At 35.1% G+C, this 15918-nt stretch overlaps 1 pseudogene; it reads left to right on the top strand.

Moving 5' to 3' along the window:
* The first annotated feature begins 4886 nt into the window (after positions 1 to 4886).
* LOC149529352 (chaperone protein ClpB1-like) overlaps positions 4887 to 15918 on the top strand; it is a 96684-nt pseudogene continuing 85652 nt past the window's right edge.

Raw genomic sequence — 15918 nt, 5'->3', positions numbered from 1 at the left:
TGTAGGTTCATCACTTATCAAGAATTCATGAAGCTACTGAGTGAATGTGCAATCCAGCAGTGTCTACCGAGTTTACATTGTTCACCAAGCTTCATAGAGTTTATCGAGTAATGAGAGTACAGTTTTTACCGAGTGATGAAAGTATAGTGTTTACCAAATGAAATCAAGGTAAACGAAGGATCCAATTTTTACTGAGTGACACTATATCTACCGAGTCTCCAATGGTTACTGAGTTCCAAGCTACATTATGTGTTTAGTATGGACCAAGCCTCTACTTCTATTGAGTGCACGATGATTTCGAGCAATGCAGTAGATGTCGAGTATCATAAGGTCACCAAGTTAGCTTGAAGAACTTGAGTTTTCTACTATTTGGCCAACTCAGTAATGTTTTGTTGACTTGTGTTTTAGCTAACCTTGCAATTGTAATTATTTGAACGGTATATATGTAATGTATTATATCATTTACAAGATATGCATGAGAGTATGAAGAGAGACATGTAATGTTTTGAGAAGTGTAAATGCAAATCAATAGAAGAGAAAAATATTTAGCAAGGTCTACAAGGAGCAATAAAGATTCATCAGTCACAACAGGTGATCTATCTTTCAAGGATCTAATCAGCAATCAAGTTTGTAAGTAGATCCACTATTTCATTCTAATAGGTGAATCAATTTTGTAAATCCTTTAACAAGGTAGACTTAATAGTCTTTGTATAAATCTCCTAATAGAGTGCATACTTCAATGTATGTTTGTAAATCCTCTAACAAGCTGGACTAGCAGTCCTTTGTGCTCCTAACAGGGCAGATCACTAGAAGTGGTCAATGTAAGCCTTAAAAAGACAACTTCATACTATAGTAATGAAGCTTTGTGGGTATCATCCCCACCCCAGCTTTACTTTCTATTTGGAAGGTTGTTGGGTCACCAAATCATTGTGTACATGTGTTATAAATGTTTGTTCTCTCATATATGCAGTAGACTAGATGAATGAATGGTGAATACTATATATGATTAAAGTGCTAAATTACTTTAAAAGGTTTTGAAGTTACTGATTCACCCCTCCCCTCTCAGTAACCTATCATATCTTGAATATTTTTAACAGACCGAGCCATCAGATGAAAAAGGCAAAAATGTTGCTCCTACCACTTCTCTAGTGTAGGTAAACCTTCTATATAAAAATTAATGCAATTTTAATTTTACAAAATGTCAGATTATTATGTTACTTTCATGAAGGTTTTGGGTTTGTTTTGATTGATTCAATGATATTTTTTGTCACATTTTGATTCATAGGGAAAGTGAAAGGGAAAGAAACAAATTGCACAACAACAATTATTTACTGATATGGAAACCACTATGTTATGCGATGATGACATTGCATATAACATTGACCTTGTTAGCCTATGTAAAAATACCATGAAGAACATTAATCTAAAAATTCTTGGGCTTGTGATGGATCCACATCCAATAGACAAAAAAGAGGCCACAAGAAATGAATTGTGTTGTAGAGAACACTGTTTGGAAGTAAGCAAAAATGAGTCTTTTGTTAGGACAATAGTTCAATCAAGCTTTATGTTTTATACTAATTTATGGATCATGAGCCACAATATGTATTTTTTTTATAGGATTTTTGAGACCACACCAAGTTCTTCCACCTGATGAGGGTACTAGTGTACATCCTACAGGTATGTGATTTCAATTCTCAATCATTAGAAGGGACATTATTTTCTTCATGATTATTATTGATAGTTTTATATTACCTATTGTCATGTTCACTCTTCTCCTTTACTTAACCACTTGTATTCATTCTTTGATACTTAAGATAATTGTTGTATGTGAAAAACTCATATATCTTTTCTAATTATAATTGTTGAACCTTTATATTGATATAGTCTTAAATGTATATCCTCTTAACCAATTCCATGTCCATGAGTTTGTGATGATATGATTTTGATATCTGTGTTGTACATAACAGTCAGTCCACTAGTACATTTGAGGTCATTTTTCGACAATTTTTTTGACCATTTATTAAATTGGTTGGTATGGAAAGGGAAAATATGGCTTTTTTTAAATCGATGCTCGTGTTGGTCAAAATTTTGACCAACATGAGCTTAATATGTAAAAAAGGAAAATGCCACCCATTTCATTGATTCTATTTAGCTTCAACGTGCGTGGGAGTTGAGGAACTAGAGCTATTTGACCAGAGATCTGCTTTGATGGGTGCATTGATCTTGAATTTATTTCACTTTTTTTTTGTTATCATTCAGTTCTAGAGAAAATAGCATTAGGGTAGGGTTTACATTTGTTGGGAAAGACCTACATTGCACAATGTGAGCTATGGGCTAACTGGGGCTCGATTTGTTAAAATAGTATTGATATTTATTTTTTTGTAGTCGATGCATTTTATACAGAGTTAAATTTATTATGATGTAATAATTTAGAATTCCTGAATCATTGGATATTTTAGGTAGATTGGGGTTTCATCCAAAAAATTTAAATTTAGTATTATGCTATAAGATACCTCATGTGTTGGTACCTGATGTTGAGACTTACATGTAGACAAGTGTCTCGCAGAAGAGTTATCACATTCATATGATAAAAAAATTAACCATACTATAGCTCTTACATCTACCAGATATGGTGTTAGTAGAATGAACATGCTCAAAGCTTGCTTCTCTTGAGAAGTACTGCTTATGAAGAGAAACTCTTTTGTCTACATATTTAAAGCAGGATAGGTGAGTCACTTGGATCCCAAATTTGGGGAGCTCAAGCATTCCTTTTATTTATCTTATCAGAGAAAGAAGAATGAATCCTAAGAAATATATAATGCAGATTGCAATTATTGGGGCAATCACAATGACACTATTTTTGCGCACAAAAATGCACCAGCAGAACATTACAGATGGAAATCTATATATGGGAGCTATGTTCTTCAGTCTAGTCCATATGATGTTCAATGGATTTCCAAAAATGTCAATGATAGTTGGCCACCTTCTAGTTTTCTACAAGCAAAGAGACCTCCTATTCTATCCAACTTGGGCTTATTCATTACTAGCATGGATAGTGAAGATCCCACTATCTTTTCTAGAAGCATTGATTTGGGTTTCAGTTACATACTATGTTATTGGCTTTGCACCAGAAGCTGAGAGGTAACTCTAAAACTCTGTATCTTTTCTCATATGCAATCTTGGATGCATAAAAGTCATTCTAATCCACTCACAAGAGGTTTAATAGTTCTTTGTGAATAATACTATTTCATAGATGTGAGATAAATAATAAGAAATATAATGATTTTATTCTTAACTATTATACATCACTTGCTGTATTTATAATACTATATTGAAGTGATTCTTTTCAGCACCAACATTCCATCTATGGTCAAGAGATGGACAGAATAATTAGTTCTTCAAATTACTTTACCTAAACAATACTAAGCTCGAGCCTCCTTAATTTAAACAAAGCACTTAGTAATGATCTTCATGATAATTTCAAGAACACAAAAACTGGTCTACTGTTGTAGCAGATAATTTGGAAGCTCACAATGTATTATTTGCAGCTCAATTCTACCTCTTATTTACCAAGTTCAATGATCCTTACTTACTTTTTAGAAGTTGAGTTTAGAAAATTTTACACATTGAAAAAAATAGATTCATGCTGAGTAGCTCATGCTTATGATGCTCTGTACTCTACTAGCTAGTCAAATTTGTATCCCCCACAACAGTCAGTTTTGGATTTTGTAAATATTTTATTTTAATTTCCTTTTAGTTATGCAATTAGGAACATGTCAGATGAGCAAAGAGATTTTTTTAAACTTTGAATTCTATATAGAAGTGCACACAAACATGGCTCAGTTTGTTAGGCAAAGGTGAAACCAATCTTGACACTTAATAGTTTCTTCCTACAAATCACCATCTGCTAAATCTTATCAATACATATTTGGGCCTTGAACTCTGAAGTGTCCTAGTTTTTCTCATTCTAATTTTTCTTCCATGCAGATGAAAACCAACATTTCAATGCAAGCTCATCTTATTTAGTTGTCTGCGATCATTTTGATGTTATTTGAGAAAACAATTTTACTTTTTCCCCCAAAAATTAACTTGTTGAAACTCGTTAGCTAAAAGATCTTTGTTCCACAAACTGGAAAGGTAGATAAGTGTTGATTTATATTAATTACAAAACCCTCAACAAACCACTACAAGAACTATTCACTCCATCGAATTGATTGTCTCCTTGAACAACAATAGACAAAAGACTCCACAAAGATTGTTTGTGTTGTTATGTCATCAAATTTGTGCACAGCATGCCGATGTATGATAAACATCTTACAAAGCTAACCATGTTGATGATATTTTAGTTATAGTGCTAGCTCAAAAGATCATATTACATGTTCAAGAAGCCATCCTTAAATTTCTTTACGACATAAAAATGGGTGTGGGTAGTATTGAGTGGGTATTGGAAGGGAGTGACAAAACAAGAGTTTGGGACAATATTTTCTGAAACTAGGAGGATTCTTTAGTATATCATGAATGCATGTGCTATGATTCAGTTTCTCTAAGTGAAGCCCGCATTCAAGAAGCCAACCACCAAAGGTAGAAGACCTCTACGATCACTACTCAACATCTTTACTTACTAAGATATTATATGATAGAAGAATTAGTCATGTTGTTTGTATACAAATAAACCAGTGGTCATCAACCTATTAACCTTCTTGGACTATGCCCTTTAAGGTGAGATGTTGTTAAATCTTCACTAATTTTGTCCATGAATTGATACTACTTAAATAGGCATATTCCTTTGTCTATGGGGAACATTTAAAGTAGACAACCTTTAAAAATCATTAGTCCCACATATTTTGGCTGATTAGGAATATAAGCACCTTCAATCATGTAAGGGAATGGACTCACATCATGTATATCCCAATTCTCATAACCCTACTCCACAAGAAAATCCCCCTAGCACTGCTTTAATCAAATGCATTAGGCACGCACAATTGAGACAAAAGAAGAAAGGAGATTCTCATTTGGTTGTAGATCATCTTATTCTAGGATTATTGGAGGATTCATAGATTGTGGACAACTTTGAAGAAGTAGGCATGAGTGCTTTGGGTGTTAAATCTGAAATTGAGAAGCTGAGGGTAGAAGGAAAGAAGTTGGAGACTACATTTGGTCATACAAACTTCCAAGCTTTGAAGATCTATGCGTGCGACCTGGTGGAACTAGCCGGGAAACTCGACCTAGTTATTGGCAGAGATGAAGAGACCAAGAGAATCATCAGAATTTTGTGTCAGAGGAAGAAGAACAATCTAGTGCTAATTGGAGAGGCTGGTGTTGGAAAGACTACTGTGGTGGAGGGACTATCTCAAAGGGTTGTTAGAGGAGATGTGCCAAGGCAAGTTCTTTTCTACTAAATAGGTTCTTATTTTTAGTAATTCTGAAGTAAAGAAAAAGCTTAATAAGAGAGGAACATTTGACATTTATGTCGGTCTTTTTATTTTAATTTTATATACCCTAGGGCTTCTTGTAGGATAGATAGTAGTAAGCATACATTAGTACTTGCAGAAGGATTTCATAATCTGTTTTATGTCAGTTACATTATTGTTCAAACTTTACATTCAAATTTTCCTTTGGTGGCTATATATACGTTACACTATTCTACATGGTACATCTCTTTCTAAATTAGCAATTGACAGTTCAAATGATGCAACACTATGCCCCCTTATATATTACTACAAGCTGAAATTAATAACACTGAAGCAACTTGCACAAGCTATTCTAAGCTCTAGATATCTGGTCAACATGATTCCTTGTGCATTCTGGTTAAAGATTGACACGTGTCCTTGTAAAATAGTTTTGCCTTTGTAAGCTAACATATAATAAAATGTTGATGCTTGGGAATATTTAAGTAGTATTAGGATAGGGACTGGCATTAAATTTCAGTTTTTGCAGTTGGTTTGGGACTTCATGAATTTGCACTTTGACATTCATAAAATTTCTTTGGAATGTTGCAATAATTTGCTGGAATTTAGATTGATAGAATTGGACATGGGAGCCCTAGTTGCTGGAACAACATACAGGGGTGACTTTGAAGAAAGAATAAAATCTATTTTGAAGGAGGTGGATGAATCCCAAGGAAGAGTCATTCTTTTTATTGATGAAATACATTTGGTTCTCGGTGCTGGTGAGTGTTTTTTTTAAATTGTTTTCTTTCTCCATTTGATTAAATCTAAATATGTATCATTATAATTAGTTGTCTTCAATTTGACAAAGGGGGTTTGTCCTAGGATGTGCCGAGGGTTCAATGGATGCTGCTAATTTATTGAAACCAATGCTTGCCCATGGCCATCTAAGGTGTGTGGGAGCAACTACACTAGACAATTATCGAAAATACGTAGAGAAAGATGCTGCATTCGAGTGCCGATTTCAGAAAGTTGGCCCTTGATTAATTTTATTGGTGCATTTTATTTGTAGGTCTATATCACTGTAGGATCATAGATCACCTTGTGAGTAGATTATCTCAACAAGTGTCTTTGGCAGGTGTATGTGGCTAAACCAAGTGTGGCCGACACAATCATATTTTTGCATTGTCTGAAAGAAAAAATACGAGGGTGACCATGGTGTGAGGATCATGGACAGAGCGTTAGTGGTTGCTGCCTAGTTATCGAGTCATTATATAACTGGTAAGTTCTTCAAATAGATATTCATATGATTTAAGTGGTGATAGAAAAAGATGACATTGTGTGGCAGCTCTTTAGATATGAGATTTTATCATAAATGGATAGAATTTTGATTTTAATCGAGTGATTGTGTATAATTAATTACTTGATTTTAAAGTATAAGAAGTTTTTTGAAGCTTGAGACACTAATTTTCATTGAGTAGAATGCAGACATTTTGTGGGCTTTGTGAAATTGATTAATTATTGTTTTCTTGTTTGGACTATGAACAGACCGAAATCTTCCTGACAAAGCAATTGATCTGATTGATGAGGCATGTGCAAATGTGAGAGTGCAATTAGATAGTCAACCTAAAGAAATTGATGCACTTGAAAGGAAACAAATTCAATTAGAAATTGAGCTCCACACTCTTGAAAAGGAGAAAGACAGAGCAAGCAAGGCTTGGCTTGTGGAGGTTAGTATGGAGATCTACCTTTCTTTTAAAAAGATTGTTTTTCTATATTGCATGAGCATTGTATACACACATAGAAAGAGAAGATTACTGTGGTATGCAAGGGATTTCTATAGGATAATGTACTATTCTTATTTTTCAAATTCCACAGGTTCAAAATGAGCTTAATGAGGTTAGAATGTTGGGATTTAATAAATGGTTATAAGAAGGTATTAATGGCCGTGGATGAACTACCCACCAAATAGCATTGTCATTGTCATATTGTGGCGAGCATTGATATCTGTAAACAAATTTGGTACCAACATTAGTAGGAATGATCATGAGGGAGTTCCATTGTTTAACATTCAACCTCACAAGAGATGGTCTCTTGTGAATCATTCCATGTGAAAAGATGCATCATATAGATTGATTTCATTCAATAAATGTGCAGTTGATTCCCAAAAAAGTGACATCTATATCTTTCAAAAGTTATGCTACTAAATGTTGGGCTCAATCTAGCATAATGAGCTACTTTACATTCCTCCTATGACATTATTCTAAATCTCTCTAGGATAGATGTTTATTATTAAATCCATTCTCTACTTTGCATGTTATATAGCAACTTGAGGTGTCCCATATTGCTTGCATTGTGGTAATAGCCAATGTTTGTTTGTAGAAAAAGGGTGAAGTTGAATTCCTTTTTCTAAAGAGATGAGCTACTTACTACAAACTCTCATGAGGAAACATGAAGTTGACAAGCACATTAGGGATACATTGGACAAAGTTCTGGTTCTTCATTTTGGAAGGGCCACAGATATTGTCTGCATGCAGCTTGATGAAATTGTAATGTTTCCTCTCTAATGCCACCAACTACAATCAAGCCATCAACCCTTGCCCACTACTCAAAGAAGAATGACTAAAACATAGTGGAACTATGCTTCTAGCTCCACAGTCACCATGAAAGATCTGTAACTTTCATAATAGTTCTCTAATCTCCAAGATACATTTGTAACCACCACCTGCTACAATTAGCAATTTGGAAATCCTTGTGATGCTATAATTTTCTATTTTTCCATTTTCAAAATTGAATTCTATTTTCTATTTTTGGGATAAGGAGCTTATTTTAGTCACATATGATCTCAAGGGGCATTAATCATTTGCAAATTTTATAGACTCCTGTTCAACCGGTACACTTTATTAACAAGAATAGATTTCCACAATCAGTCATAGTAGAGAGATGCATATTCTGGATTCAAATTTGTTTGATCTCCTATAGCTCTTCTCATCCTGATGATGGATCACTAAGTGTGATTGGAAATGTTGATGCAAAAATGTGGCACACAATCAAATCCAGAATATGCATCTCTCTGGTACACTTTACTTTCAGTTGTATTTTATTTTTAAGAGTGCTTACAAGTTCCATCATTTCCTTATTCTTTATTTATGAATTGTGTTTTTCATCATCAAATGTTTTGGTGTCTTGAAATTCATGTTCTATGTCATTAGCCCGTGTGAAATGACTAATAAGATTGCTCATTTCAATTTCCAATACTAAAGGTTCTTACTCTTCTAAGTTACTAGAGTTGAAGAATAAGTAATCTTTTTTTCATCAGGGTGAATTTTTCTTGTTCACTTTTGTTATGAGAAGCATCTTTTGACTGTTTTATGCCCCATACCTCCCATTTCATGTTTTTTTGTTTCTTTTATTAGAAAATATCTAGAATCATAGAATGACTTGTCTGTCTTGTGTTTAACTGTAGCACTAATTATATTTTTATTAAAAAAATAATTTTTTTCTTTTAAATGATTTCATCCCTTTGACTTGAAGAAAATAATAGCCTAGTTCCAAACACTACATGGTTTTCTTAGCCTTTGATGAGTAGTTTCTGATGCACAATAAATTATGGAAAACAGATGTCTGACACCAACCACAATTTCATTCTAAAAAGTGAAAATTATTAGTTGGGCCTGTATAATAAAGTTTCTTGTCTATTCATTTACTCTTTTATTTTTGATTAATAACTTACTCATTAAAAATTATACAGATCTTTCACCTCCACATTTTAGCCCTTTTGTGATCTGTGTCTTGCAAAAGTGCCTTCAAGTTGTCGAGTCAAGTTCCAAAAGTCAGAAGCTTGCCCACCAGACAATGATTTCATTCTATGTAGCCAGTGTGACGAACTTTCTTTTGCATGCTCAGGTGTGTATCTGTTCTTCCTCATATAGTTCATTTTGAGTTTGAAGTCAGATCCTTATGTTGAAAAGTGGATATTTCCTCTCACAGGCTAATTCAAGGTCATTATCTTTCACAATTGTGACTACTTTGCTTCCAAAAATCAATCAAGTATATCAATCTGATCATAGTTCAGAAGATTTTCTTTGTGAATGGAGTCCATTGAGAAGTTTGCTTCATTTTTCCCAAGGCATATTATCCAAAGAGCAAGTGAGATCCAGTTTGGAATCAATATATACTCACTTTTTGGGAAAAGGCAATCCTACTATTCAACGATCTCTTTCCCAAGTGCTGTCACTTGTAGAGAATACTTATTATGAGAGTAAATCTGGTGCAGCAACTACATTTGCATCCTCCATAGTATCTGCAATGCCAAAGGAAATAGTGGAAAACTTTCCTTCCCTTGTTACATTATGCCATAAAGTGTTTGGAAAGAACTTTTCTGTCTTGTTGGCTTTGTTGTGTGCGCACAAAGATCTTTTTGGTAGAATTGCTGAGGCCTGGGATGATTATTTATTATTGGGTCTGAAGCTTGCCAGATATTTTTATCAGACAAGTAGAGATAATGGTAATCTCCAAGTACATCATGTTGATAAGCAAGACTCTTCTTTGGATGATGGGTTCAAATTTTATCAAATGAGACATAAAAGTACAGAGAAGCAGTCACTGTCTATTTCCATGGGTGGTGGATGTTCTAATGATTCAGCTACTATAGCTTTTGTTTCTTTTATCCAATCCATACCATTCTCTGTTTTGTTTATGTTAAGTGCAAATTGTTATCAATCAAAGCTTTTGAGCTGTGTGTACATGAAAGCCATTCTGGAGGCAAAATTATGTCAAGTTTCTTTTGATTACATTAACATGCTATAGTTGATTTTGCATTGGATTTTACAAATATAATCATCATTGAGCGAAGAGGCAGACTCAAAAGAGAAACTAGAAACTTGCTTTTCTCTCTTAAGGCATCTTCTGATTCATGCTATAGAGGGATTCTGGAGTGATTATTGTACGGATAGACTTGATGCTAGTTTGGATATGATGTCTATTGAAGAAATCATTCGCACAGCTCTAGGTCATCCTGTAATAAACATGTTCATGCATAAACGGATGTGCTATTCAGTTTCAAAGAATACCAAAGGCTTAGAGAATTGTGATACAGAGCATGAGGACTTGCATTGTGATCAATGGCAGACAAAAACTGATCAGCCAAATTGGAAGATATTTCTGGGTCTATGCAAGGATAAGCTTCATGTATTTGATAATGGCATACTCAATTTATTGATGACCCTGATGGAGTTTGTGTCTTCCCAGTGTAAAATGAATCGAGGTCACACCTTAAACCAGTGGGAGTCATATTGCAAAGCCATTATAGCATCTTCCAAAACTCTCATTATGCAGTCATTTGCAGTATTTAAAATCAAAATTTCTAAAAGAATGAAAGGAAATTCTTACGAAATATCTCCTTTAACTTCATTTTATGTGCTTTTTGTGTTAAGTCAATTTGTATCCCCTTTCAGTTTACTTGAATTAGTGCACTGGTTATTTTTCAATGACATCTATGAGCATAAGGAAAATGCAACCTCTGTTCCACACCCAAATATCTCTTATTTGGATATTGGACTATATTTTGGGACTGTAGCTTTTGATATGTTCCATGCTTATTTGAATCAAGCTAATGGAGATGCTTGCATTCAGAAGTACTTTTGGGATTTGGAAGGTCAAAATATTGATCAAAATTTAGTTAAGGAAGTTTATGTAATTTTAATTCTATATGCCAAAATGATTTTTTTTCGTTAATTGTAATTTTAATTCTATGAACCTCCTCTTCTTTTCCCTTCAACATCTCTTGTCTTACTATCCGATGTTTCTAAATAGTGGGTATATTCTTATGTATCTTTCCTATGTTTGTGGCAGCAGTAACACTATAAATAGAAAAATTGTCATTGATTTTGGAGTTTTAGTTTTATTTTAGACTTGCAGAACCTCTTAATCTAGAAGTAGAACATCCCTAATCCAAACTTGGCAGAAAGTGTACATTTCATTTTACACATGTTCTGGAAGGTTACTTTTCAAACAATTTTATCTCAAGATGCACTTTGCTTAATGGATAGAATGCACTATGAACCTTTTAAATTGGTAGTTTCATGAATCTTGATTTTGTTTTAAAATAGGATAACAATTTAGTGGATGTCTTTTTTGAGATTAAAATGGTGGGTATATGTTTAATCTAGTTCTGTACCGTATTGCCTATCAGCTTTCTTCAGCATACTGAAAAAGTTCTTTAAATGACATTCTCCACTTTTTGTTTTCTACATGTTTTGAGTTTTTTGTTTTTGGTGAATTGCTATGAAAGGAGATTCCTCCCATTATATTGAAAGAAAGTAATTTGATTAAAATGACTTCCTATAATTTGGCTAATATCATGATGCGAACGCCTTGAGTGATGTCTTGCAGTCTTTTGATCTGATCAGGAGAAAATAGATTTCATTGAAGTTTATAAAATAAGAAATTGTTTGCATGTTATTTGTTGCTAGTCTTTTCATCAGAGTGATGCATGCATCATGTCTTTGCTCTTGCTTGCTATTGAAATGCATCCTCAACCAGGCCTCCTTTTGAATCTCTTCTCAAACCAGCAAGTGTCGTCAATGCCATTAACCTATAGACTCGATTCACTATTTGTTGATCACTCTTCTACCACATTCAAATTTGTTGAGTGATTTGTATTTTTTTTAGTAGATGTATTCCTATTTTAAGCTGTAGACAATGAATCAAAAATAGACTTGGTGAGCATACTTCAATTGCCAGCTTGGCGAGCTGACTTGGGGAGCCGGCCTGGTGATCTAACATGGTGAGTGGGCTTAAAGTGGTAACTTGGTGGGGCAAGTTGGTGAGCCGACTTAGCAAGGCCACTTAGAGATGCGACATGGTGAGCTGACTTGGTGAGAAAGCTCGATGAGTAGACCTAAAGATTAACCTTGATGAGGCACTTTGGTGGGGTGACTTGATGACCGAACTCAAAGAGTCAACTTGGTGAGCATACTTGAATAGTCAACTTGGTGGGCAAGTTGGTGAGGCAAGAGGTGAGTCAACTTGGTGCAACGACTTGGTGAGCTAACTTGGTGAGTGGACTTAAAGACTGACCTTAATGAGGTGCTTTGGTGGGGTGACTTGATGAGTGAACTTAAAGAGTCAACTTTGTGAGCGTACTCGAACAATCGACTTGGTGACATGACTTGGTGGGCTGGCTTGGCGAGTTGACTTGGTGTGCATACTTGAACAGTAGACTTGGTGAGCTAACTGAAAGAGTCAACTCATTGAGGTGAATGGGTGGGAGTGACTTGGTGAGCTAACCTAGAGAGTTGACCTAGGGGATGGGCTTGGTGAGAAAACTTAAAGAGTCAACTTGGTGAGCGCACTTGAATTGTTGGCTTGGCGAGCAGACTTGGGGACTTGGTGGGACATGTGGGTCAGCTGACTTTGTGAGGTGACTTGATGACATGAATTAGTGGGCTAGCTTAGCAAACCAACCTTAAAGAGTCAACTTTGTGAGTGTACTCAAACAATCAACTTGGTGACATGACTTGGTGGGCTTGGTGAGTCGACCTGGCATGCGTACTTGAACAATAGACTTGGTGAGCTGACTTAAAGAGTCAACTCATTGAGGTGACTCGGTGGGGGTGACTTGGTGGGCTAACCTAGAGAGTTGACCTAAGGGGTAGACTTGGTGAGTGAACTTAAAGAGTTGACTTGGTGAGCGTACTTGAATTGTCAGCTTGGCGAGCTGACTATGGGAGTCGGCCTGGCAAGCTGATATGGTGAGTTGACTTAAAGTGGCGACTTGGTGGTGCAATTTGGTGAGCTAACTTATCGAGGCCACTTGGTGAGGCAAATTCATGAAGCAACTTGGTGAGTTGACCTAATAAGTGTACTTGAAGATTGACCTTGATGAGTCGCTTTGGTTGGGTGACTTGATGAGAAAACTTAAAGTGTCAACTTGGTGTGCCAACCAAGTGAGTTTACATGGTGAGCAAGCTTAGAGAAGAAAATCTATGGGGCAACTTCGTAAGCACACCGAGTGAGCCCACTTCCTAGGGCAAGGTGGTAAAACCACTAGGTGAGTCAACTTTGTGAGCTGACTTAATGAGTCAACTCGTTGAGGTGACTGGGTGGGGGTGACTTGGTGAGCTAACTTGGAGAGTTGGCCTAGGGGGCAGACTTGGTGAGCGAACTTAGAGAGTTGACTTGGTGAGCGTACTTTAATTGTTAGCTTAGCGAGCTGACTTGGGGAGTCAACCTGGCAATCTAACATGGTGTGTGGGCTTAAAGTGGCACCTTGGTGGGGCGAGTTGGCGAGCCGACTTAGAGAGGCCACTTAGAGACATGACATGGTGAGTTGACTTGGTGAGCAAGCTCGATGAGCAGACCTAAAGACTAACCTTGATGAGGTACTTTGGTGGGGTGACTTGATGACTAAAATCAAAGACTCAACTTGGCCAACATACTTGCACTAGTGCATTTGGGTTCATTTTTCGACCTTCATTGATCAAAATTTTGACCCTATTTTTGACCAAATTTGACCAACCCATTGGTCAAAATTTATCTGGCCAAAATTTTGACCAACTCACTGGTACATGATTTGTCCCAATCATATAACTAATTATATATTTTTCATATTAGTTACTATTAGTGTTTTTTAGGCATTCTATAAAATAGTTCACATGCCTTGTGTATGATATGACATTTTTCATGCATCCTACACTCTCTCTCATCCGACTAATGATGGATTACGTAGAGTGATCTAAAACCATGATGCTAAAAAACACACAATCAAATCCAAAATGAACTTGCACTACAAATGGATTGTGGAAATCTGATATTGGTAAAATTGCATGCATGTCTACCAAGACAATCAAAACTTAAACATATATTTGTCCTAGTAGACATGCATGCAAAATTAACAATATTAGATTTCCACAATCCATTTGTAATGCAAGTTCATTTTGGATTTGATTGTGTGTGTTTTTTAGCATCATGGTTTCAGATCACTCTCCGTAATCCATCATCAACTGGATGAGAGAGTGCAAGATGCATGCAAAATGTCATATCATATGCAAGGCATGTGACTATTTTATAGAATGCTTGAAAAAAAATTTACACCTACCTGTTGGTAGAAATTTCTACCTTCATTGGTCAAAATTTCTACCTTCATTGGTCAAAATTTTTGACCTTCATTGGTCAAAATTTCTACCTTTATTGGTCAAAATTTCTACCTTTATTGGTCAAATCTTTTTCCTTCATTGGTCAAAATTTCTACGTTTATTGGTCGAAATTTTCTACCTTCATTGGTCAAAATTTTGACCAATTCCTGGTAGAACTTGCACCATGGCTATGGAGGTTTTTCGACCAACGTATTGGTCAAAATTTTGATCAGAAAAATTCCGACCAACGGGTTGGTCAAAGTTGGTCAAAGTTTGGTAAAAAATTGGGTCAAATTTTTGACCAATAATGGTCAAAAAATGGTCTCAAATGTACTAGTGGTCTAAAACTTTCTAGCATTGGCTTTGATATGATTCCATTGTCATTGTCATGTAAACTATGCCTTTAAAACTTTCTATATATGCCTCTGATATCTTTGTTTCTCCTCATTGATAATGTCCTTGATGTAATGTCTCCTTTTATTAAAATGTGGGAAACATGTACAAATAACTTACAAAGCTCAATTGCAAGAGACTTCTTTTCTTAAAGTCTCAAGTAACACTTAAAACTAATAATGATTGATGTAAGAAAAATAGTCTACAGTACCATTTTTAAATGGTTTTTATTAAGTTATACAAATGATATGATATATGAGAACAATGTCACTACTATCTCTAATATAAAAATTAGGTATATGTAAGATGAGTTTTCTCTCTATATATATACTTTGTCCAATGCAACAATGTTAAGATTATCTTTATTATTTCTGATATGACTCATAACAATTATGCAAGGATGATCTTTAATTTGAACTATTCAACTAATGAGATTGGTAGCTATCTCTGATATGATAGTGTAAGTAAGCTACAATATATTTCTACTGTCACTATAATTACTATCGCTCATAGTGATGCATTTTGTATTCTTCATCTGTTCATGAAAACTTGCAAGTGTTCTCAGTGATGCTATCACTGTGTCTAATTTTGATCCTTAAACATATGTAATTGTCTTTTAAATATTTCTTTTTGTAATATGATGATTTGGTATTCTTGATATATTTCTATAGGACTGGTTCCGCTTATAGTGGTATAATGCTTACTCTTGACTTGATAATATTTATTTGGCATGACACATGGGTGGAGAGTTTCTCCTGATAGTGATGCCATTGTTGGTTATTATTTATTATTAAATTATATTAGAGAAAAATAATGGACATGAAAAATACATTATGTAAACATATATATGAGTATTATTCAGGTGCTAATGATTTCCATACACCTACTTCCATGAGGCCGGCCAACACTCTAAGATTGTCAACTATAGGATCCACAACAAGGAGCATGTAAACATTCACACCTGCTGCAACTAGAGATGGTAAATCCTTATTTTTCTATTT

This window comes from Cupressus sempervirens, chromosome 11 (genome assembly GCF_028749045.1).
Source record: "Cupressus sempervirens isolate cs-2001-9-10 chromosome 11, ASM2874904v1, whole genome shotgun sequence".
Taxonomy (NCBI): Eukaryota; Viridiplantae; Streptophyta; class Pinopsida; order Cupressales; family Cupressaceae; genus Cupressus; species Cupressus sempervirens.
This window is presented reverse-complemented; position numbering and strand designations above follow the sequence as displayed.